Here is a 23,738-nt window from a genome sequence, read left to right as displayed (position 1 = left end):
ACTAAATTTTTGACCGTCTCAGATTTCTTCCAAACTCACGGTGTTGATTAGGAAGGTCCTGACTTACACAGGGGTGTGATTATTTTCAGCCTATCTCATCCCAAAGCTGAGATATGAGGATTAACGTAACTTGGATTTTCTCTCAATAGGTTTATTGGTGTTGAATATATTGGAATTAAATTTATGAGCTTTTTATACGTCCAATAAAGCAAAATACAGATGCAATGTAGGATATATTGGACTGACTAGGCTTTTCTTATCGCACCCTTCTACTCTTGTGTTTACCTAGCTTCACTGGAAGTAGGAATCCCACCATGAAATTTACAGTTATACATTTTATGCAGCACAACATGTGACTGTATCTCAGTTTTGGGATGTGGTAGGGCAACAATTACCACATCACTGTCTTTGTGAGGACCTCCCTGACACACGGTGTGGGGTTGAAGAAGATCTGAGGAGGTCACATATTTCACCCAAAAAAACACTAAGGGGTACCCCTTTGTGTTTTTTAGACTAAATTTTTGACCATCTCAGATTTCTTCCAAACAAATGATGTTGATTAAGCAGGTCCTGACTTACACAGGGGTGTGAATAATTTCAGCCTATCTCATCCCAAGGCAGAGATATGAGGACTTAAGTAACTGGGATTTTCTCTCAATAGGTTTATTGATGTTAAATATATTGGAATTAAATTTATGAACTTGTTGAACGTCCAATAAAGCTACATACAGATGCATTGTAGAGTTTATTGGACTGACTAGGCTTTTCTTATCTCACCCTTCTACTCATGGGTTTACCTAGCTTCACTGGAAGTAGGAACCCCATCATGAAATTTACAGTTATACATTTTATGCAGCACAACATGTCCCTATATCTCAGCTTTGGGATGTGGTAGGGCAACAATTACCACACCACTGTCTTTGTCAGGACCTCCCTGACACATGGTGTGAGATTGAAGAAGATCTGAGGAGGTCACTTTTTTCACCCAAAAAAAACACTAAGGGGTAACCCTTTGTGTTTTTTTAGACTAAATTTTTGACAGTCTCAGATTTCTTCCAAACAAATGATGTTGATTAAGCAGGTCCTGACTTACACAGGGGTGTGATTAATTTCAGCCTATCTCATCCCAAAGCTGAGATATGAGGACAAACTTAACTGGGATTTTCTCTCAATAGGTTTATTGGTGTTGAATATAATGGAATTAAATTCATGAGCTTTTTTTACGTCCAATAAAGCAAAATACAGATGCAATGTAGGATATATTGGACTGACTAGGCTTTTCTGATCGCACCCTTCTACTCTTGTGTTTACCTAGCTTCACTGGAAGTAGGAATCCCATCATGAAATTTACAGTTATACATTTTATGCAGCACAACATGTCCTTATATCTCAGCTTTGGGATGTGGTAGGGCAACAATTACCACACCACTGTCTTTGTCAGGACCTCCCTGACACATGGTGTGGGTTTGAAGAAGATCTGAGGAGGTCACATATTTCACCCAAAAAAAAACTAAGGGGTACCCCTTTGTGTTTTTTTAAACTAAATTTTTGACCATCTCAGATTTCTTCCAAACTCACAATGTTGATTAAGCAGGTCCTGACTTACACAGGGGTGTGATTATTTTCAGCCTATCTCATCCCAAAGCTGAGATATGAGGACAAACTTAACTGGGATTTTCTCTCAATAGGTTAATTGGTGTTGAATATATTGGAATTAAATTTATGAGCTTTTTTTACGTCCAATAAAGCAAAATACAGATGCAATGTAGGATATATTGGACTGACTAGGCTTTTCTGATCGCACCCTTCTACTCTTGTGTTTACCTAGCTTCACTGGAAGTAGGAATCCCATCATGAAATTTACAGTTATACATTTTATGCAGCACAACATGTCCTTATATCTCAGCTTTGGGATGTGGTAGGGCAACAATTACCACACCACTGTCTTTGTCAGGACCTCCCTGACACATGGTGTGGGTTTGAAGAAGATCTGAGGAGGTCACATATTTCACCCAAAAAAAACACTAAAGGGTACCCCTTTGTGTTTTTTAGACTAAATTTTTGACCGTCTCAGATTTCTTCCAAACTTACGATGTTGATTAGGCAGGTCCTGACTTACACAGGGGTGTGATTATTTTCAGCGTATCTCATCCCAAAGCTGAGATATGAGGATTAATGTAACTTGGATTTTCTCTCAATAGGTTTATTGGTGTTGAATATATTGGAATTAAATTTATGAGCTTGCTATATGTCCAAAAAAGCAAAATACAGATGCAATGTAGGATATATTGGACTGACTAGGCTTTTCTGATCGCACCCTTCTACTCTTGTGTTTACCTAGCTTCACTGGAAGTAGGAATCCCATCATGAATTTTACAGTTATACATTTTATGCAGCACAACATGTCCTTATATCTCAGCTTTGGGATGTGGTAGGGCAACAATTACCACACCACTGTCTTTGTCAGGACCTCCCTGACACACGGTGTGGGTTTGAAGAAGATCTGAGGAGGTCACATATTTCACCCAAAAAAAAACTAAGGGGTACCCCTTTGTGTTTTTTTAGACTAAATTTTTGACAGTCTCAGATTTCTTCCAAACTTACGATGTTGATTAGGCAGGTCCTGACTTACACAAAGGTGTAATTAATTTCAGCCTATCTCATCCCAAAGCTGAGATATGAGGACAAACTTAACTGGGATTTTCTCTCAATAGGTTTATTGGTGTTGAATATATTGGAATTAAATTTATGAGCTTTTTATATGTCCAATAAAGCAAATTACAGATGCAATGTAGGATATATTGGACTGACTAGGCTTTTCTGATCGCACCCTTCTACTCTTGTGTTTACCTAGCTTCACTGGAAGTAGGAATCCCATCATGAAATTTACAGTTATACATTTTATGCAGCACAACATGTCCCTGTATCTCAGCTTTGGGATGTGGTAGGGCAACAATTACCACACCACTGTCTTTGTGAGGACCTCCCTGACACATGGTGTGGGTTTGAAGAAGATCTGAGGAGGTCACATATTTCACCCAAAAAAACACTTAGGGGTACCCCTTTGTGTTTTTTTAGACTAAATTTTTGACCATCTCAGATTTCTTCCAAACTCACAATGTTGATTAAGCAGGTCCTGACTTACACAGGGGTGTGATTATTTTCAGCCTATCTCATCCCAAAGCTGAGATATGAGGACAAACTTAACTGGGATTTTCTCTCAATAGGTTAATTGGTGTTGAATATATTGGAATTAAATTTATGAGCTTTTTTTACGTTCAATAAAGCAAAATACAGATGCAATGTAGGATATATTGGACTGACTAGGCTTTTCTGATCGCACCCTTCTACTCTTGTGTTTACCTAGCTTCACTGGAAGTAGGAATCCCATCATGAAATTTACAGTTATACATTTTATGCAGCACAACATGTCCCTGTATCTCAGCTTTGGGATGTGGTAGGGCAACAATTACCACACCACTGTCTTTGTCAGGACCTCCCTGACACACGGTGTGGGTTTGAAGAAGATCTGAGGAGGTCACATATTTCACCCAAAAAAAACACTAAAGGGTACCCCTTTGTGTTTTTTAGACTAAATTTTTGACCGTCTCAGATTTCTTCCAAACTCATGATGTTGATTAAGCAGGTCCTGACTTACACAGGGGTGTGATTATTTTCAGCCCATCTCATCCCAAAGCTGAGATATGAGGATTAACGTAACTTGGATTTTCTCTCAATAGGTTTATTGGTGTTGAATATATTGGAATTAAATTTATGAGCTTGTTATATGTCCAATAAAGCAAAATACAGATGCAATGTAGGATATATTGGACTGACTAGGCTTTTCTGATCGCACCCTTCTACTCTTGTGTTTACCTAGCTTCACTGGAAGTAGGAATCCCATCATGAATTTTACAGTTATACATTTTATGCAGCACAACATGTCCTTATATCTCAGCTTTGGGATGTGGTAGGGCAACAATTACCACACCACTGTCTTTGTCAGGACCTCCCTGACACACGGTGTGGGTTTGAAGAAGATCTGAGGAGGTCACATATTTCACCCAAAAAAAAACTAAGGGGTACCCCTTTGTGTTTTTTTAGACTAAATTTTTGACAGTCTCAGATTTCTTCCAAACTTACGATGTTGATTAGGCAGGTCCTGACTTACACAAAGGTGTAATTAATTTCAGCCTATCTCATCCCAAAGCTGAGATATGAGGACAAACTTAACTGGGATTTTCTCTCAATAGGTTTATTGGTGTTGAATATATTGGAATTAAATTTATGAGCTTTTTATATGTCCAATAAAGCAAATTACAGATGCAATGTAGGATATATTGGACTGACTAGGCTTTTCTGATCGCACCCTTCTACTCTTGTGTTTACCTAGCTTCACTGGAAGTAGGAATCCCATCATGAAATTTACAGTTATACATTTTATGCAGCACAACATGTCCCTGTATCTCAGCTTTGGGATGTGGTAGGGCAACAATTACCACACCACTGTCTTTGTCAGGACCTCCCTGACACATGGTGTGGGTTTGAAGAAGATCTGAGGAGGTCACATATTTCACCCAAAAAAAACACTAAAGGGTACCCCTTTGTGTTTTTTAGACTAAATTTTTGACCGTCTCAGATTTCTTCCAAACTTACGATGTTGATTAGGCAGGTCCTGACTTACACAGGGGTGTGATTATTTTCAGCGTATCTCATCCCAAAGCTGAGATATGAGGATTAATGTAACTTGGATTTTCTCTCAATAGGTTTATTGGTGTTGAATATATTGGAATTAAATTTATGAGCTTGCTATATGTCCAATAAAGCAAAATACAGATGCAATGTAGGATATATTGGACTGACTAGGCTTTTCTGATCGCACCCTTCTACTCTTGTGTTTACCTAGCTTCACTGGAAGTAGGAATCCCATCATGAAATTTACAGTTATACATTTTATGCAGCACAACATGTCCTTATATCTCAGCTTTGGGATGTGGTAGGGCAACAATTACCACACCACTGTCTTTGTCAGGACCTCCCTGACACACGGTGTGGGTTTAAAGAAGATCTGAGGAGGTCACATATTTCACCCAAAAAAAAACTAAGGGGTACCCCTTTGTGTTTTTTTAGACTAAATTTTTGACAGTCTCAGATTTCTTCCAAACTTACGATGTTGATTAGGCAGGTCCTGACTTACACAAAGGTGTAATTAATTTCAGCCTATCTCATCCCAAAGCTGAGATATGAGGACAAACTTAACTGGGATTTTCTCTCAATAGGTTTATTGGTGTTGAATATATTGGAATTAAATTTATGAGCTTTTTATATGTCCAATAAAGCAAATTACAGATGCAATGTAGGATATATTGGACTGACTAGGCTTTTCTGATCGCACCCTTCTACTCTTGTGTTTACCTAGCTTAACTGGAAGTAGGAATCCCATCATGAAATTTACAGTTATACATTTTATGCAGCACAACATGTCCCTGAATCTCAGCTTTAGGATGTGGTAGGGCAACAATTACCACACCACTGTCTTTGTGAGGACCTCCCTGTCACACGGTGTGGGGTTGAAGAAGATCTGAGGAGGTCACATATTTCACCCAAAAAAACACTAAGGGGTACCCCTTTGTGTTTTTTTAGACTAAATTTTTGACCGTTTCAGATTTCTTCCAAACTCACGATGTTGATTAAGCAGGTCCTGACTTACACAGTGGTGTGATTATTTTAAGCCTATCTCATCCCAAAGCTGAGATATGATGACTAACGTAACTTGGATTTTCTCTCAATAGGTTTATTGGTGTTGAATATATTGGAATTAAATTTATGAGCTTGTTATATGTCCAATAAAACAAAATACAGATGCAATGTAGGATATATTGGACTGACTAGGCTTTTCTGATCGCACCCTTCTACTCTTGTGTTTACCTGGCTTCACTGGAAGTAGGAATCCCATCATGAAATTTACATTTATACATTTTATGCAGCACAACATGTCCCTATATCTCAGTTTTGGGATGTGGTAGGGCAACAATTACCACACCACTGTCTTTGTGAGGACCTCCCTGTCACACGGTGTGGGGTTGAAGAAGATCTGAGGAGGTCACATATTTCACCCAAAAAAACACTAAGGGGTACCCCTTTGTGTTTTTTTAGACTAAATTTTTGACCGTCTCAGATTTCTTCCAAACTCATGATGTTGATTAAGCAGGTCCTGACTTACACAGGGGTGTGATTATTTTCAGCCTATCTCATCCCAAAGCTGAGATATGAGGATTAACGTAACTTGGATTTTCTCTCAATAGGTTTATTGGTGTTGAATATATTGGAATTAAATTTATGAGCTTGTTATATGTCCAATAAAGCAAAATACAGATGCAATGTAGGATATATTGGACTGACTAGGCTTTTCTGATCGCACCCTTCTACTCTTGTGTTTACCTAGCTTCACTGGAAGTAGGAATCCCATCATGAAATTTACAGTTATACATTTTATGCAGCACAACATGTCCCTATATCTCAGCTTTGGGATGTGGTAGGGCAACAATTACCACACCACTGTCTTTGTCAGGACCTCCCTGACACACGGTGTGGGTTTGAAGAAGATCTGAGGAGGTCACATATTTCACCCAAAAAATCACTAAGGGGTACCCCTTTGTGTTTTTTTAGACTAAATTTTTGACCATCTCAGATTTCTTCCAAACTCACGGTGTTGATTAGGAAGGTCCTGACTTACACAGGGGTGTGATTATTTTCAGCCTATCTCATCCCAAAGCTGAGATATGATGATTAATGTAACTTGGATTTTCTCTCAATAGGTTTATTGGTGTTGAATATATTGGAATTAAATTTATGAGCTTGTTATATGTCCAATAAAACAAAATACAGATGCAATGTAGGATATATTGGACTGACTAGGCTTTTCTGATCGCACCCTTCTACTCTTGTGTTTACCTAGCTTCACTGGAAGTAGGAATCCCATCATGAAATTTACAGTTATACATTTTATGCAGCACAACATGTCTCTATATCTCAGTTTTGGGATGTGGTAGGGCAACAATTACCACACCACTGTCTTTGTGAGGACCTCCCTGTCACACGGTGTGGGGTTGAAGAAGATCTGAGGAGGTCACATATTTCACCCAAAAAAACACTAAGGGGTACCCCTTTGTATATTTTTAGACTAAATTTTTGACCGTTTCAGATTTCTTCCAAACTCACGATGTTGATTAGGAAGGTCCTGACTTACACAGGGGTGTGATTATTTTCAGCCTATCTCATCCCAAAGCTGAGATATGAGGATTAACGTAACTTGGATTTTCTCTCAATAGGTTTATTGGTGTTGAATATATTGGAATTAAATTTATGAGCTTGTTATATGTCCAATAAAACAAAATACAGATGCAATGTAGGATATATTGGACTGACTAGGCTTTTCTGATCGCACCCTTCTACTCTTGTGTTTACCTAGCTTCACTGGAAGTAGGAATCCCATCATGAAATTTACAGTTATACATTTTATGCAGCACAACATGTCTCTATATCTCAGTTTTGGGATGTGGTAGGGCAACAATTACCACACCACTGTCTTTGTGAGGACCTCCCTGTCACACGGTGTGGGGTTGAAGAAGATCTGAGGAGGTCACATATTTCACCCAAAAAAACACTAAGGGGTACCCCTTTGCGTTTTTTTAGACTAAATTTTTGACCGTCTCAGATTTCTTCCAAACTCATGATGTTGATTAAGCAGGTCCTGACTTACACAGGGGTGTGATTATTTTCAGCCTATCTCATCCCAAAGCTGAGATATGAGGATTAACGTAACTTGGATTTTCTCTCAATAGGTTTATTGGTGTTGAATATATTGGAATTAAATTTATGAGCTTGTTATATGTCCAATAAAGCAAGATACAGATGCAATGTAGGATATATTGGACTGACTAGGCTTTTCTGATCGCACCCTTCTACTCTTGTGTTTACCTAGCTTCACTGGAAGTAGGAATCCCATCATGAAATTTACAGTTATACATTTTATGCAGCACAACATGTCCCTATATCTCAGCTTTGGGATGTGGTAGGGCAACAATTACCACACCACTGTCTTTGTCAGGACCTCCCTGACACACGGTGTGGGTTTGAAGAAGATCTGAGGAGGTCACATATTTCACCCAAAAAAACACTAAGGGGTACCCCTTTGTGTTTTTTTAGACTAAATTTTTGACCGTTTCAGATTTCTTCCAAACTCATGATGTTGATTAAGCAGGTCCTGACTTACACAGTGGTGTGATTATTTTAAGCCTATCTCATCCCAAAGCTGAGATATGATGACTAACGTAACTTGGATTTTCTCTCAATAGGTTTATTGGTGTTGAATATATTGGAATTAAATTTATGAGCTTGTTATATGTCCAATAAAACAAAATACAGATGCAATGTAGGATATATTGGACTGACTAGGCTTTTCTGATCGCACCCTTCTACTCTTGTGTTTACCTAGCTTCACTGGAAGTAGGAATCCCATCATGAAATTTACAGTTATACATTTTATGCAGCACAACATGTCCCTATATCTCAGCTTTGGGATGTGGTAGGGCAACAATTACCACACCACTGTCTTTGTCGGGACCTCCCTGACACACGGTGTGGGTTTGAAGAAGATCTGAGGAGGTCACATATTTCACCCAAAAAAACACTAAGGGGTACCCCTTTGTGTTTTTTAAACTAAATTTTTGACCGTCTCAGATTTCTTCCAAACTCACGATGTTGATTAGGAAGGTCCTGACTTACACAGGGGTGTGATTATTTTCAGCCTATCTCATCCCAAAGCTGAGATATGAGGATTAACGTAACTTGGATTTTCTCTCAATAGGTTTATTGGTGTTGAATATATTGGAATTAAATTTATGAGCTTGTTATATGTCCAATAAAGCAAAATACAGATGCAATGTAGGATATATTGGACTGACTAGGCTTTTCTGATCGCACCCTTCTACTCTTGTGTTTACCTAGCTTCACTGGAAGTAGGAATCCCATCATGAAATTTACAGTTATACATTTTATGCAGCACAACATGTCCCTATATCTCAGCTTTGGGATGTGGTAGGGCAACAATTACCACACCACTGTCTTTGTCAGGACCTCCCTGACACACGGTGTGGGTTTGAAGAAGATCTGAGGAGGTCACATATTTCACCCAAAAAAGCACTAAGGGGTACCCCTTTGTGTTTTTTAAACTAAATTTTTGACCGTCTCAGATTTCTTCCAAACTCACGATGTTGATTAGGAAGGTCCTGACTTACACAGGGGTGTGATTATTTTCAGCCTATCTCATCCCAAAGCTGAGATATGAGGATTAACGTAACTTGGATTTTCTCTCAATAGGTTTATTGGTGTTGAATATATTGGAATTAAATTTATGAGCTTGTTATATGTCCAATAAAGCAAAATACAGATGCAATGTAGGATATATTGGACTGACTAGGCTTTTCTGATCGCACCCTTCTACTCTTGTGTTTACCTAGCTTCACTGGAAGTAGGAATCCCATCATGAAATTTACAGTTATACATTTTATGCAGCACAACATGTCCCTATATCTCAGCTTTGGGATGTGGTAGGGCAACAATTACCACACCACTGTCTTTGTCAGGACCTCCCTGACACACGGTGTGGGTTTGAAGAAGATCTGAGGAGGTCACATATTTCACCCAAAAAAGCACTAAGGGGTACCCCTTTGTGTTTTTTTAGACTAAATTTTTGACCGTTTCAGATTTCTTCCAAACTCATGATGTTGATTAAGCAGGTCCTGACTTACACAGTGGTGTGATTATTTTAAGCCTATCTAATCCCAAAGCTGAGATATGATGACTAACGTAACTTGGATTTTCTCTCAATAGGTTTATTGGTGTTGAATATATTGGAATTAAATTTATGAGCTTGTTATATGTCCAATAAAACAAAATACAGATGCAATGTAGGATATATTGGACTGACTAGGCTTTTCTGATCGCACACTTCTACTCTTGTGTTTACCTGGCTTCACTGGAAGTAGGAATCCCATCATGAAATTTACATTTATACATTTTATGCAGCACAACATGTCCCTATATCTCAGTTTTGGGATGTGGTAGGGCAACAATTACCACACCACTGTCTTTGTGAGGACCTCCCTGACACACGGTGTGGGGTTGAAGAAGATCTGAGGAGGTCACATATTTCCCCCAAAAAAACACTAAGGGGTACCCCTTTGTGTTTTTTTAGACTAAATTTTTGACCGTCTCAGATTTCTTCCAAACTCATGATGTTGATTAAGCAGGTCCTGACTTACACAGGGGTGTGATTATTTTCAGCCTATCTCATCCCAAAGCTGAGATATGAGGATTAACGTATCTTGGATTTTCTCTCAATAGGTTTATTGGTGTTGAATATATTGGAATTAAATTTATGAGCTTGTTATATGTCCAATAAAGCAAAATACAGATGCAATGTAGGATATATTGGACTGACTAGGCTTTTCTGATCGCACCCTTCTACTCTTGTGTTTACCTAGCTTCACTGGAAGTAGGAATCCCATCATGAAATTTACAGTTATACATTTTATGCAGCACAACATGTCCCTATATCTCAGCTTTGGGATGTGGTAGGGCAACAATTACCACACCACTGTCTTTGTCGGGACCTCCCTGACACACGGTGTGGGTTTGAAGAAGATCTGAGGAGGTCACATATTTCACCCAAAAAAACACTAAGGGGTACCCCTTTGTGTTTTTTAAACTAAATTTTTGACCGTCTCAGATTTCTTCCAAACTCACGATGTTGATTAGGAAGGTCCTGACCTACACAGGGGTGTGATTATTTTCAGCCTATCTCATCCCAAAGCTGAGATATGAGGATTAACGTAACTTGGATTTTCTCTCAATAGGTTTATTGGTGTTGAATATATTGGAATTAAATTTATGAGCTTGTTATATGTCCAATAAAACAAAATACAGATGCAATGTAGGATATATTGGACTGACTAGGCTTTTCTGATCGCACCCTTCTACTCTTGTGTTTACCTAGCTTCACTGGAAGTAGGAATCCCATCATGAAATTTACAGTTATACGTTTTATGCAGCACAACATGTCTCTATATCTCAGTTTTGGGATGTGGTAGGGCAACAATTACGACACCACTGTCTTTGTGAGGACCTCCCTGTCACACGGTGTGGGGTTGAAGAAGATCTGAGGAGGTCACATATTTCACCCAAAAAAACACTAAGAGGTACACCTTTGTGTTTTTTTAGACTAAATTTTTGACCGTTTCAGATTTCTTCCAAACTCACGATGTTGATTAAGCAGGTCCTGACTTACACAGTGGTGTGATTATTTTAAGCCTATCTCATCCCAAAGCTGAGATATGATGACTAACGTAACTTGGATTTTCTCTCAATAGGTTTATTGGTGTTGAATATATTGGAATTAAATTTATGAGCTTGTTATATGTCCAATAAAACAAAATACAGATGCAATGTAGGATATATTGGACTGACTAGGCTTTTCTGATCGCACCCTTCTACTCTTGTGTTTACCTAGCTTCACTGGAAGTAGGAATCCCATCATGAAATTTACATTTATACATTTTATGCAGCACAACATGTCCCTATATCTCAGTTTTGGGATGTGGTAGGGCAACAATTACCACACCACTGTCTTTGTGAGGACCTCCCTGACACACGGTGTGGGGTTGAAGAAGATCTGAGGAGGTCACATATTTCCCCCAAAAAAACCACTAAGGGGTACCCCTTTGTGTTTTTTTAGACTAAATTTTTGACCGTCTCAGATTTCTTCCAAACTCATGATGTTGATTAAGCAGGTCCTGACTTACACAGTGGTGTGATTATTTTAAGCCTATCTCATCCCAAAGCTGAGATATGATGACTAACGTAACTTGGATTTTCTCTCAATAGGTTTATTGGTGTTGAATATATTGGAATTAAATTTATGAGCTTTTTATACGTCCAATAAAGCAAAATACAGATGCAATGTAGGATATATTGGACTGACTAGGCTTTTCTGATCGCACCCTTCTACTCTTGTGTTTACCTAGCTTCACTGGAAGTAGGAATCCCATCATGAAATTTACAGTTATACATTTTATGCAGCACAACATGTCTCTATATCTCAGTTTTGGGATGTGGTAGGGCAACAATTACGACACCACTGTCTTTGTGAGGACCTCCCTGTCACACGGTGTGGGGTTGAAGAAGATCTGAGGAGGTCACATATTTCACCCAAAAAAACACTAAGGGGTACCCCTTTGTGTTTTTTTAGACTAAATTTTTGACCGTTTCAGATTTCTTCCAAACTCACGATGTTGATTAAGCAGGTCCTGACTTACACAGTGGTGTGATTATTTTAAGCCTATCTCATCCCAAAGCTGAGATATGATGACTAACGTAACTTGGATTTTCTCTCAATAGGTATATTGGTGTTGAATATATTGGAATTAAATTTATGAGCTTGTTATATGTCCAATAAAACAAAATACAGTTGCAATGTAGGATATATTGGACTGACTAGGCTTTTCTGATCGCACCCTTCTACTCTTGTGTTTACCTGGCTTCACTGGAAGTAGGAATCCCATCATGAAATTTACATTTATACATTTTATGCAGCACAACATGTCCCTATATCTCAGTTTTGGGATGTGGTAGGGCAACAATTACCACACCACTGTCTTTGTCAGGGCCTCCCTGACACACGGTGTGGGTTTGAAGAAGATCTGAGGAGGTCACATATTTCACCCAAAAAAAACACTAAGGGGTACCCCTTTGTGTTTATTTAGACAAAATTTTTGACAGTCTCAGATTTTTTCCAAACTTACGATGTTGATTAGGCAGGTCCTGACTTACACAAAGGTGTGATTATTTTCAGCCTGTCTCATCCCAAAGCTGAGATATGAGGACAAACTTAACTGGGATTTTCTCTCAATAGGTTTATTGGTGTTGAATATATTGGAATTAAATTTATGAGCTTTTTATACGTCCAATAAAGCAAAATACAGATGCAATGTAGGATATATTGGACTGACTAGGCTTTTCTGATCGCACCCTTCTACTCTTGTGTTTACCTAGCTTCACTGGAAGTAGGAATCCCATCATGAAATTTACAGTTATACATTTTATGCAGCACAACATGTCTCTATATCTCAGTTTTGGGATGTGGTAGGGCAACAATTACGACACCACTGTCTTTGTGAGGACCTCCCTGTCACACGGTGTGGGGTTGAAGAAGATCTGAGGAGGTCACATATTTCACCCAAAAAAACACTAAGGGGTACCCCTTTGTGTTTTTTTAGACTAAATTTTTGACCGTTTCAGATTTCTTCCAAACTCACGATGTTGATTAAGCAGGTCCTGACTTACACAGTGGTGTGATTATTTTAAGCCTATCTCATCCCAAAGCTGAGATATGATGACTAACGTAACTTGGATTTTCTCTCAATAGGTTTATTGGTGTTGAATATATTGGAATTAAATTTATGAGCTTGTTATATGTCCAATAAAACAAAATACAGTTGCAATGTAGGATATATTGGACTGACTAGGCTTTTCTGATCGCACCCTTCTACTCTTGTGTTTACCTGGCTTCACTGGAAGTAGGAATCCCATCATGAAATTTACATTTATACATTTTATGCAGCACAACATGTCCCTATATCTCAGTTTTGGGATGTGGTAGGGCAACAATTACCACACCACTGTCTTTGTCAGGGCCTCCCTGACACACGGTGTGGGTTTGAAGAAGATCTGAGGAGGTCACATATTTCACCCAAAAAAAACACTAAGGGGTACCCCTTTGTGTTTATTTAGACAAAATTTTTGACAGTCTCAGATTTCTTCCAAACTTACGATGTTGATTAGGCAGGTCCTGACTTACACAAAGGTGTGATTATTTTCAGCCTGTCTCATCCCAAAGCTGAGATATGAGGACAAACTTAACTGGGATTTTCTCTCAATAGGTTTATTGGTGTTGAATATATTGGAATTAAATTTATGAGCTTTTTATACGTCCAATAAAGCAAAATACAGATGCAATGTAGGATATATTGGACTGACTAGGCTTTTCTGATCGCACCCTTCTACTCTTGTGTTTACCTAGCTTCACTGGAAGTAGGAATCCCATCATGAAATTTACAGTTATACATTTTATGCAGCACAACATGTCTCTATATCTCAGTTTTGGGATGTGGTAGGGCAACAATTACGACACCACTGTCTTTGTGAGGACCTCCCTGTCACACGGTGTGGGGTTGAAGAAGATCTGAGGAGGTCACATATTTCACCCAAAAAAACACTAAGGGGTACCCCTTTGTGTTTTTTAAGACTAAATTTTTGACCGTTTCAGATTTCTTCCAAACTCACGATGTTGATTAAGCAGGTCCTGACTTACACAGTGGTGTGATTATTTTAAGCCTATCTCATCCCAAAGCTGAGATATGATGACTAACGTAACTTGGATTTTCTCTCAATAGGTATATTGGTGTTGAATATATTGGAATTAAATTTATGAGCTTGTTATATGTCCAATAAAACAAAATACAGTTGCAATGTAGGATATATTGGACTGACTAGGCTTTTCTGATCGCACCCTTCTACTCTTGTGTTTACCTGGCTTCACTGGAAGTAGGAATCCCATCATGAAATTTACATTTATACATTTTATGCAGCACAACATGTCCCTATATCTCAGTTTTGGGATGTGGTAGGGCAACAATTACCACACCACTGTCTTTGTCAGGGCCTCCCTGACACACGGTGTGGGTTTGAAGAAGATCTGAGGAGGTCACATATTTCACCCAAAAAAAACACTAAGGGGTACCCCTTTGTGTTTATTTAGACAAAATTTTTGACAGTCTCAGATTTCTTCCAAACTTACGATGTTGATTAGGCAGGTCCTGACTTACACAAAGGTGTGATTATTTTCAGCCTGTCTCATCCCAAAGCTGAGATATGAGGACAAACTTAACTGGGATTTTCTCTCAATAGGTTTATTGGTGTTGAATATATTGGAATTAAATTTATGAGCTTGTTATATGTCCAATAAAACAAAATACAGATGCAATGTAGGATATATTGGACTGACTAGGCTTTTCTGATCGCACCCTTCTACTCTTGTGTTTACCTGGCTTCACTGGAAGTAGGAATCCCATCATGAAATTTACATTTATACATTTTATGCAGCACAACATGTCCCTATATCTCAGTTTTGGGATGTGGTAGGGCAACAATTACCACACCACTGTCTTTGTGAGGACCTCCCTGACACACAGTGTGGGGTTGAAGAAGATCTGAGGAGGTCACATATTTCCCCCAAAAAAACACTAAGGGGTACCCCTTTGTGTTTATTTAGACTAAATTTTTGACCGTCTCAGATTTCTTCCAAACTCATGATGTTGATTAAGCAGGTCCTGACTTACACAGGGGTGTGATTATTTTCAGCCTATCTCATCCCAAAGATGAGATATGAGGATTAACGTAACTTGGATTTTCTCTCAATAGGTTTATTGGTGTTGAATATATTGGAATTAAATTTATGAGCTTGTTATATGTCCAATAAAGCAAAATACAGATGCAATGTAGGATATATTGGACTGACTAGGCTTTTCTGATCGCACCCTTCTACTCTTGTGTTTACCTAGCTTCACTGGAAGTAGGAATCCCATCATGAAATTTACAGTTATACATTTTATGCAGCACAACATGTCCCTATATCTCAGCTTTGGGATGTGGTAGGGCAACAATTACCACACCACTGTCTTTGTCAGGACCTCCCTGACACACGGTGTGGGTTTGAAGAAGATCTGAGGAGGTCACATATTTCACCCAAAAAAAACACTAAGGGGTACCCCTTTGTGTTTATTTAGACAAAATTTTTGACAGTCTCAGATTTCTTCCAAACTTACGATGTTGATTAGGCAGGTCCTGACTTACACAAAGGTGTGATTATTTTCAGCCTGTCTCATCCTAAAGCTGAGATATGAGGACAAACTTAACTGGGATTTTCTCTCAATAGGTTTATTGGTGTTGAATATATTGGAATTAAATTTATGAGCTTGTTATATGTCCAATAAAGCAAAATACAGATGCAATGTAGGATATATTGGACTGACTAGGCTTTTCTGATCGCACCCTTCTACTCTTGTGTTTACCTAGCTTCACTGGAAGTAGGAATCCCATCATGAAATTTACAGTTATACATTTTATGCAGCACAACATGTCCCTATATCTCAGCTTTGGGATGTGGTAGGGCAACAATTACCACACCACTTTCTTTGTCAGGACCTCCCTGACACACGGTGTGGGTTTGAAGAAGATCTGAGGAGGTCACATATTTCACCCAAAAAAAACACTAAGGGGTACCCCTTTGTGTTTATTTAGACAAAATTTTTGACAGTCTCAGATTTCTTCCAAACTTACGATGTTGATTAGGCAGGTCCTGACTTACACAAAGGTGTGATTATTTTCAGCCTGTCTCATCCTAAAGCTGAGATATGAGGACAAACTTAACTGGGATTTTCTCTCAATAGGTTTATTGGTGTTGAATATATTGGAATTAAATTTATGAGCTTTTTATACGTCCGATAAAGCAAAATACAGATGCAATGTAGGATATATTGGACTGACTAGGCTTTTCTGATCGCACCCTTCTACTCTTGTGTTTACCTAGCTTCACTGGAAGTAGGAATCCCATCATGAAATTTACAGTTATACATTTTATGCAGCACAACATGTCTCTATATCTCAGTTTTGGGATGTGGTAGGGCAACAATTACGACACCACTGTCTTTGTGAGGACCTCCCTGTCACACGGTGTGGGGTTGAAGAAGATCTGAGGAGGTCACATATTTCACCCAAAAAAACACTAAGGGGTACCCCTTTGTGTTTTTTTAGACTAAATTTTTGACCGTTTCAGATTTCTTCCAAACTCACGATGTTGATTAAGCAGGTCCTGACTTACACAGTGGTGTGATTATTTTAAGCCTATCTCATCCCAAAGCTGAGATATGATGACTAACGTAACTTGGATTTTCTCTCAATAGGTTTATTGGTGTTGAATATATTGGAATTAAATTTATGAGCTTGTTATATGTCCAATAAAACAAAATACAGTTGCAATGTAGGATATATTGGACTGACTAGGCTTTTCTGATCGCACCCTTCTACTCTTGTGTTTACCTGGCTTCACTGGAAGTAGGAATCCCATCATGAAATTTACACTTATACATTTTATGCAGCACAACATGTCCCTATATCTCAGTTTTGGGATGTGGTAGGGCAACAATTACCACACCACTGTCTTTGTCAGGACCTCCCTGACACACGGTGTGGGTTTGAAGAAGATCTGAGGAGGTCACATATTTCACCCAAAAAAAACACTAAGGGGTACCCCTTTGTGTTTATTTAGACAAAATTTTTGACAGTCTCAGATTTCTTCCAAATTTACGATGTTGATTAGGCAGGTCCTGACTTACACAAAGGTGTGATTATTTTCAGCCTGTCTCATCCCAAAGCTGAGATATGAGGACAAACTTAACTGGGATTTTCTCTCAATAGGTTTATTGGTGTTGAATATATTGGAATTAAATTTATGAGCTTTTTATACGTCCAATAAAGCAAAATACAGATGCAATGTAGGATATATTGGACTGACTAGGCTTTTCTGATCGCACCCTTCTACTCTTGTGTTTACCTAGCTTCACTGGAAGTAGGAATCCCATCATGAAATTTACAGTTATACATTTTATGCAGCACAACATGTCTCTATATCTCAGTTTTGGGATGTGGTAGGGCAACAATTACGACACCACTGTCTTTGTGAGGACCTCCCTGTCACACGGTGTGGGGTTGAAGAAGATCTGAGGAGGTCACATATTTCACCCAAAAAAACACTAAGGGGTACCCCTTTGTGTTTTTTTAGACTAAATTTTTGACCGTTTCAGATTTCTTCCAAACTCACGATGTTGATTAAGCAGGTCCTGACTTACACAGTGGTGTGATTATTTTAAGCCTATCTCATCCCAAAGCTGAGATATGATGACTAACGTAACTTGGATTTTCTCTCAATAGGTTTATTGGTGTTGAATATATTGGAATTAAATTTATGAGCTTGTTATATGTCCAATAAAACAAAATACAGATGCAATGTAGGATATATTGGACTGACTAGGCTTTTCTGATCGCACCCTTCTACTCTTGTGTTTACCTGGCTTCACTGGAAGTAGGAATCCCATCATGAAATTTACAGTTATACATTTTATGCAGCACAACATGTCCCTATATCTCAGCTTTGGGATGTGGTAGGGCAACAATTACCACACCACTGTCTTTGTCAGGACCTCCCTGACACACGGTGTGGGTTTGAAGAAGATCTGAGGAGGTCACATATTTCACCCAAAAAAAACACTAAGGGGTACCCCTTTGTGTTTATTTAGACAAAATTTTTGACAGTCTCAGATTTCTTCCAAACTTACGATGTTGATTAGGCAGGTCCTGACTTACACAAAGGTGTGATTATTTTCAGCCTGTCTCATCCTAAAGCTGAGATATGAGGACAAACTTAACTGGGATTTTCTCTCAATAGGTTTATTGGTGTTGAATATATTGGAATTAAATTTATGAGCTTTTTATACGTCCAATAAAGCAAAATACAGATGCAATGTAGGATATATTGGACTGACTAGGCTTTTCTGATCGCACCCTTCTACTCTTGTGTTTACCTAGCTTCACTGGAAGTAGGAATCCCATCATGAAATTTACAGTTATACATTTTATGCAGCACAACATGTCTCTATATCTCAGTTTTGGGATGTGGTAGGGCAACAATTACGACACCACTGTCTTTGTGAGGACCTCCCTGTCACACGGTGTGGGGTTGAAGAAGATCTGAGGAGGTCACATATTTCACCCAAAAAAACACTAAGGGGTACCCCTTTGTGTTTTTTTAGACTAAATTTTTGACCGTTTCAGATTTCTTCCAAACTCACGATGTTGATTAAGCAGGTCCTGACTTACACAGTGGTGTGATTATTTTAAGCCTATCTCATCCCAAAGCTGAGATATGATGACTAACGTAACTTGGATTTTCTCTCAATAGGTTTATTGGTGTTGAATATATTGGAATTAAATTTATGCGCTTGTTATATGTCCAATAAAACAAAATACAGATGCAATGTAGGATATATTGGACTGACTAGGCTTTTCTGATCGCACCCTTCTACTCTTGTGTTTACCTGGCTTCACTGGAAGTAGGAATCCCATCATGAAATTTACATTTATACATTTTATGCAGCACAACATGTCCCTATATCTCAGTTTTGGGATGTGGTAGGGCAACAATTACCACACCACTGTCTTTGTGAGGACCTCCCTGACACACAGTGTGGGGTTGAAGAAGATCTGAGGAGGTCACATATTTCCCCCAAAAAAACACTAAGGGGTACCCCTTTGTGTTTATTTAGACTAAATTTTTGACCGTCTCAGATTTCTTCCAAACTCATGATGTTGATTAAGCAGGTCCTGACTTACACAGGGGTGTGATTATTTTCAGCCTATCTCATCCCAAAGATGAGATATGAGGATTAACGTAACTTGGATTTTCTCTCAATAGGTTTATTGGTGTTGAATATATTGGAATTAAATTTATGAGCTTGTTATATGTCCAATAAAGCAAAATACAGATGCAATGTAGGATATATTGGACTGACTAGGCTTTTCTGATCGCACCCTTCTACTCTTGTGTTTACCTAGCTTCACTGGAAGTAGGAATCCCATCATGAAATTTACAGTTATACATTTTATGCAGCACAACATGTCCCTATATCTCAGCTTTGGGATGTGGTAGGGCAACAATTACCACACCACTGTCTTTGTCAGGACCTCCCTGACACACGGTGTGGGTTTGAAGAAGATCTGAGGAGGTCACATATTTCACCCAAAAAAAACACTAAGGGGTACCCCTTTGTGTTTATTTAGACAAAATTTTTGACAGTCTCAGATTTCTTCCAAACTTACGATGTTGATTAGGCAGGTCCTGACTTACACAAAGGTGTGATTATTTTCAGCCTGTCTCATCCTAAAGCTGAGATATGAGGACAAACTTAACTGGGATTTTCTCTCAATAGGTTTACTGGTGTTGAATATATTGGAATTAAATTTATGAGCTTGTTATATGTCCAATAAAGCAAAATACAGATGCAATGTAGGATATATTGGACTGACTAGGCTTTTCTGATCGCACCCTTCTACTCTTGTGTTTACCTAGCTTCACTGGAAGTAGGAATCCCATCATGAAATTTACAGTTATACATTTTATGCAGCACAACATGTCCCTATATCTCAGCTTTGGGATGTGGTAGGGCAACAATTACCACACCACTTTCTTTGTCAGGACCTCCCTGACACACGGTGTGGGTTTGAAGAAGATCTGAGGAGGTCACATATTTCACCCAAAAAAAACACTAAGGGGTACCCCTTTGTGTTTATTTAGACAAAATTTTTGACAGTCTCAGATTTCTTCCAAACTTACGATGTTGATTAGGCAGGTCCTGACTTACACAAAGGTGTGATTATTTTCAGCCTGTCTCATCCTAAAGCTGAGATATGAGGACAAACTTAACTGGGATTTTCTCTCAATAGGTTTATTGGTGTTGAATATATTGGAATTAAATTTATGAGCTTTTTATACGTCCGATAAAGCAAAATACAGATGCAATGTAGGATATATTGGACTGACTAGGCTTTTCTGATCGCACCCTTCTACTCTTGTGTTTACCTAGCTTCACTGGAAGTAGGAATCCCATCATGAAATTTACAGTTATACATTTTATGCAGCACAACATGTCTCTATATCTCAGTTTTGGGATGTGGTAGGGCAACAATTACGACACCACTGTCTTTGTGAGGACCTCCCTGTCACACGGTGTGGGGTTGAAGAAGATCTGAGGAGGTCACATATTTCACCCAAAAAAACACTAAGGGGTACCCCTTTGTGTTTTTTTAGACTAAATTTTTGACCGTTTCAGATTTCTTCCAAACTCACGATGTTGATTAAGCAGGTCCTGACTTACACAGTGGTGTGATTATTTTAAGCCTATCTCATCCCAAAGCTGAGATATGATGACTAACGTAACTTGGATTTTCTCTCAATAGGTTTATTGGTGTTGAATATATTGGAATTAAATTTATGAGCTTGTTATATGTCCAATAAAACAAAATACAGTTGCAATGTAGGATATATTGGACTGACTAGGCTTTTCTGATCGCACCCTTCTACTCTTGTGTTTACCTGGCTTCACTGGAAGTAGGAATCCCATCATGAAATTTACACTTATACATTTTATGCAGCACAACATGTCCCTATATCTCAGTTTTGGGATGTGGTAGGGCAACAATTACCACACCACTGTCTTTGTCAGGACCTCCCTGACACACGGTGTGGGTTTGAAGAAGATCTGAGGAGGTCACATATTTCACCCAAAAAAAACACTAAGGGGTACCCCTTTGTGTTTATTTAGACAAAATTTTTGACAGTCTCAGATTTCTTCCAAATTTACGATGTTGATTAGGCAGGTCCTGACTTACACAAAGGTGTGATTATTTTCAGCCTGTCTCATCCCAAAGCTGAGATATGAGGACAAACTTAACTGGGATTTTCTCTCAATAGGTTTATTGGTGTTGAATATATTGGAATTAAATTTATGAGCTTTTTATACGTCCAATAAAGCAAAATACAGATGCAATGTAGGATATATTGGACTGACTAGGCTTTTCTGATCGCACCCTTCTACTCTTGTGTTTACCTAGCTTCACTGGAAGTAGGAATCCCATCATGAAATTTACAGTTATACATTTTATGCAGCACAACATGTCTCTATATCTCAGTTTTGGGATGTGGTAGGGCAACAATTACGACACCACTGTCTTTGTGAGGACCTCCCTGTCACACGGTGTGGGGTTGAAGAAGATCTGAGGAGGTCACATATTTCACCCAAAAAAACACTAAGGGGTACCCCTTTGTGTTTTTTTAGACTAAATTTTTGACCGTTTCAGATTTCTTCCAAACTCACGATGTTGATTAAGCAGGTCCTGACTTACACAGTGGTGTGATTATTTTAAGCCTATCTCATCCCAAAGCTGAGATATGATGACTAACGTAACTTGGATTTTCTCTCAATAGGTTTATTGGTGTTGAATATATTGGAATTAAATTTATGAGCTTGTTATATGTCCAATAAAACAAAATACAGATGCAATGTAGGATATATTGGACTGACTAGGCTTTTCTGATCGCACCCTTCTACTCTTGTGTTTACCTGGCTTCACTGGAAGTAGGAATCCCATCATGAAATTTACAGTTATACATTTTATGCAGCACAACATGTCCCTATATCTCAGCTTTGGGATGTGGTAGGGCAACAATTACCACACCACTGTCTTTGTCAGGACCTCCCTGACACACGGTGTGGGTTTGAAGAAGATCTGAGGAGGTCACATATTTCACCCAAAAAAAACACTAAGGGGTACCCCTTTGTGTTTATTTAGACAAAATTTTTGACAGTCTCAGATTTCTTCCAAACTTACGATGTTGATTAGGCAGGTCCTGACTTACACAAAGGTGTGATTATTTTCAGCCTGTCTCATCCTAAAGCTGAGATATGAGGACAAACTTAACTGGGATTTTCTCTCAATAGGTTTATTGGTGTTGAATATATTGGAATTAAATTTATGAGCTTGTTATATGTCCAATAAAGCAAAATACAGATGCAATGTAGGATATATTGGACTGACTAGGCTTTTCTGATCGCACCCTTCTACTCTTGTGTTTACCTAGCTTCACTGGAAGTAGGAATCCCATCATGAAATTTACAGTTATACATTTTATGCAGCACAACATGTCCCTATATCTCAGCTTTGGGATGTGGTAGGGCAACAATTACCACACCACTTTCTTTGTCAGGACCTCCCTGACACACGGTGTGGGTTTGAAGAAGATCTGAGGAGGTCACATATTTCACCCAAAAAAAACACTAAGGGGTACCCCTTTGTGTTTATTTAGACAAAATTTTTGACAGTCTCAGATTTCTTCCAAACTTACGATGTTGATTAGGCAGGTCCTGACTTACACAAAGGTGTGATTATTTTCAGCCTGTCTCATCCTAAAGCTGAGATATGAGGACAAACTTAACTGGGATTTTCTCTCAATAGGTTTATTGGTGTTGAATATATTGGAATTAAATTTATGAGCTTTTTATACGTCCGATAAAGCAAAATACAGATGCAATGTAGGATATATTGGACTGACTAGGCTTTTCTGATCGCACCCTTCTACTCTTGTGTTTACCTAGCTTCACTGGAAGTAGGAATCCCATCATGAAATTTACAGTTATACATTTTATGCAGCACAACATGTCTCTATATCTCAGTTTTGGGATGTGGTAGGGCAACAATTACGACACCACTGTCTTTGTGAGGACCTCCCTGTCACACGGTGTGGGGTTGAAGAAGATCTGAGGAGGTCACATATTTCACCCAAAAAAACACTAAGGGGTACCCCTTTGTGTTTTTTTAGACTAAATTTTTGACCGTTTCAGATTTCTTCCAAACTCACGATGTTGATTAAGCAGGTCCTGACTTACACAGTGGTGTGATTATTTTAAGCCTATCTCATCCCAAAGCTGAGATATGATGACTAACGTAAC

This window comes from Hoplias malabaricus, chromosome X1, assembly GCF_029633855.1.
Source record: "Hoplias malabaricus isolate fHopMal1 chromosome X1, fHopMal1.hap1, whole genome shotgun sequence".
In the NCBI taxonomy this organism is placed as follows: domain Eukaryota; kingdom Metazoa; phylum Chordata; class Actinopteri; order Characiformes; family Erythrinidae; genus Hoplias; species Hoplias malabaricus.
Note: the sequence above shows the minus strand (reverse complement) of the source record.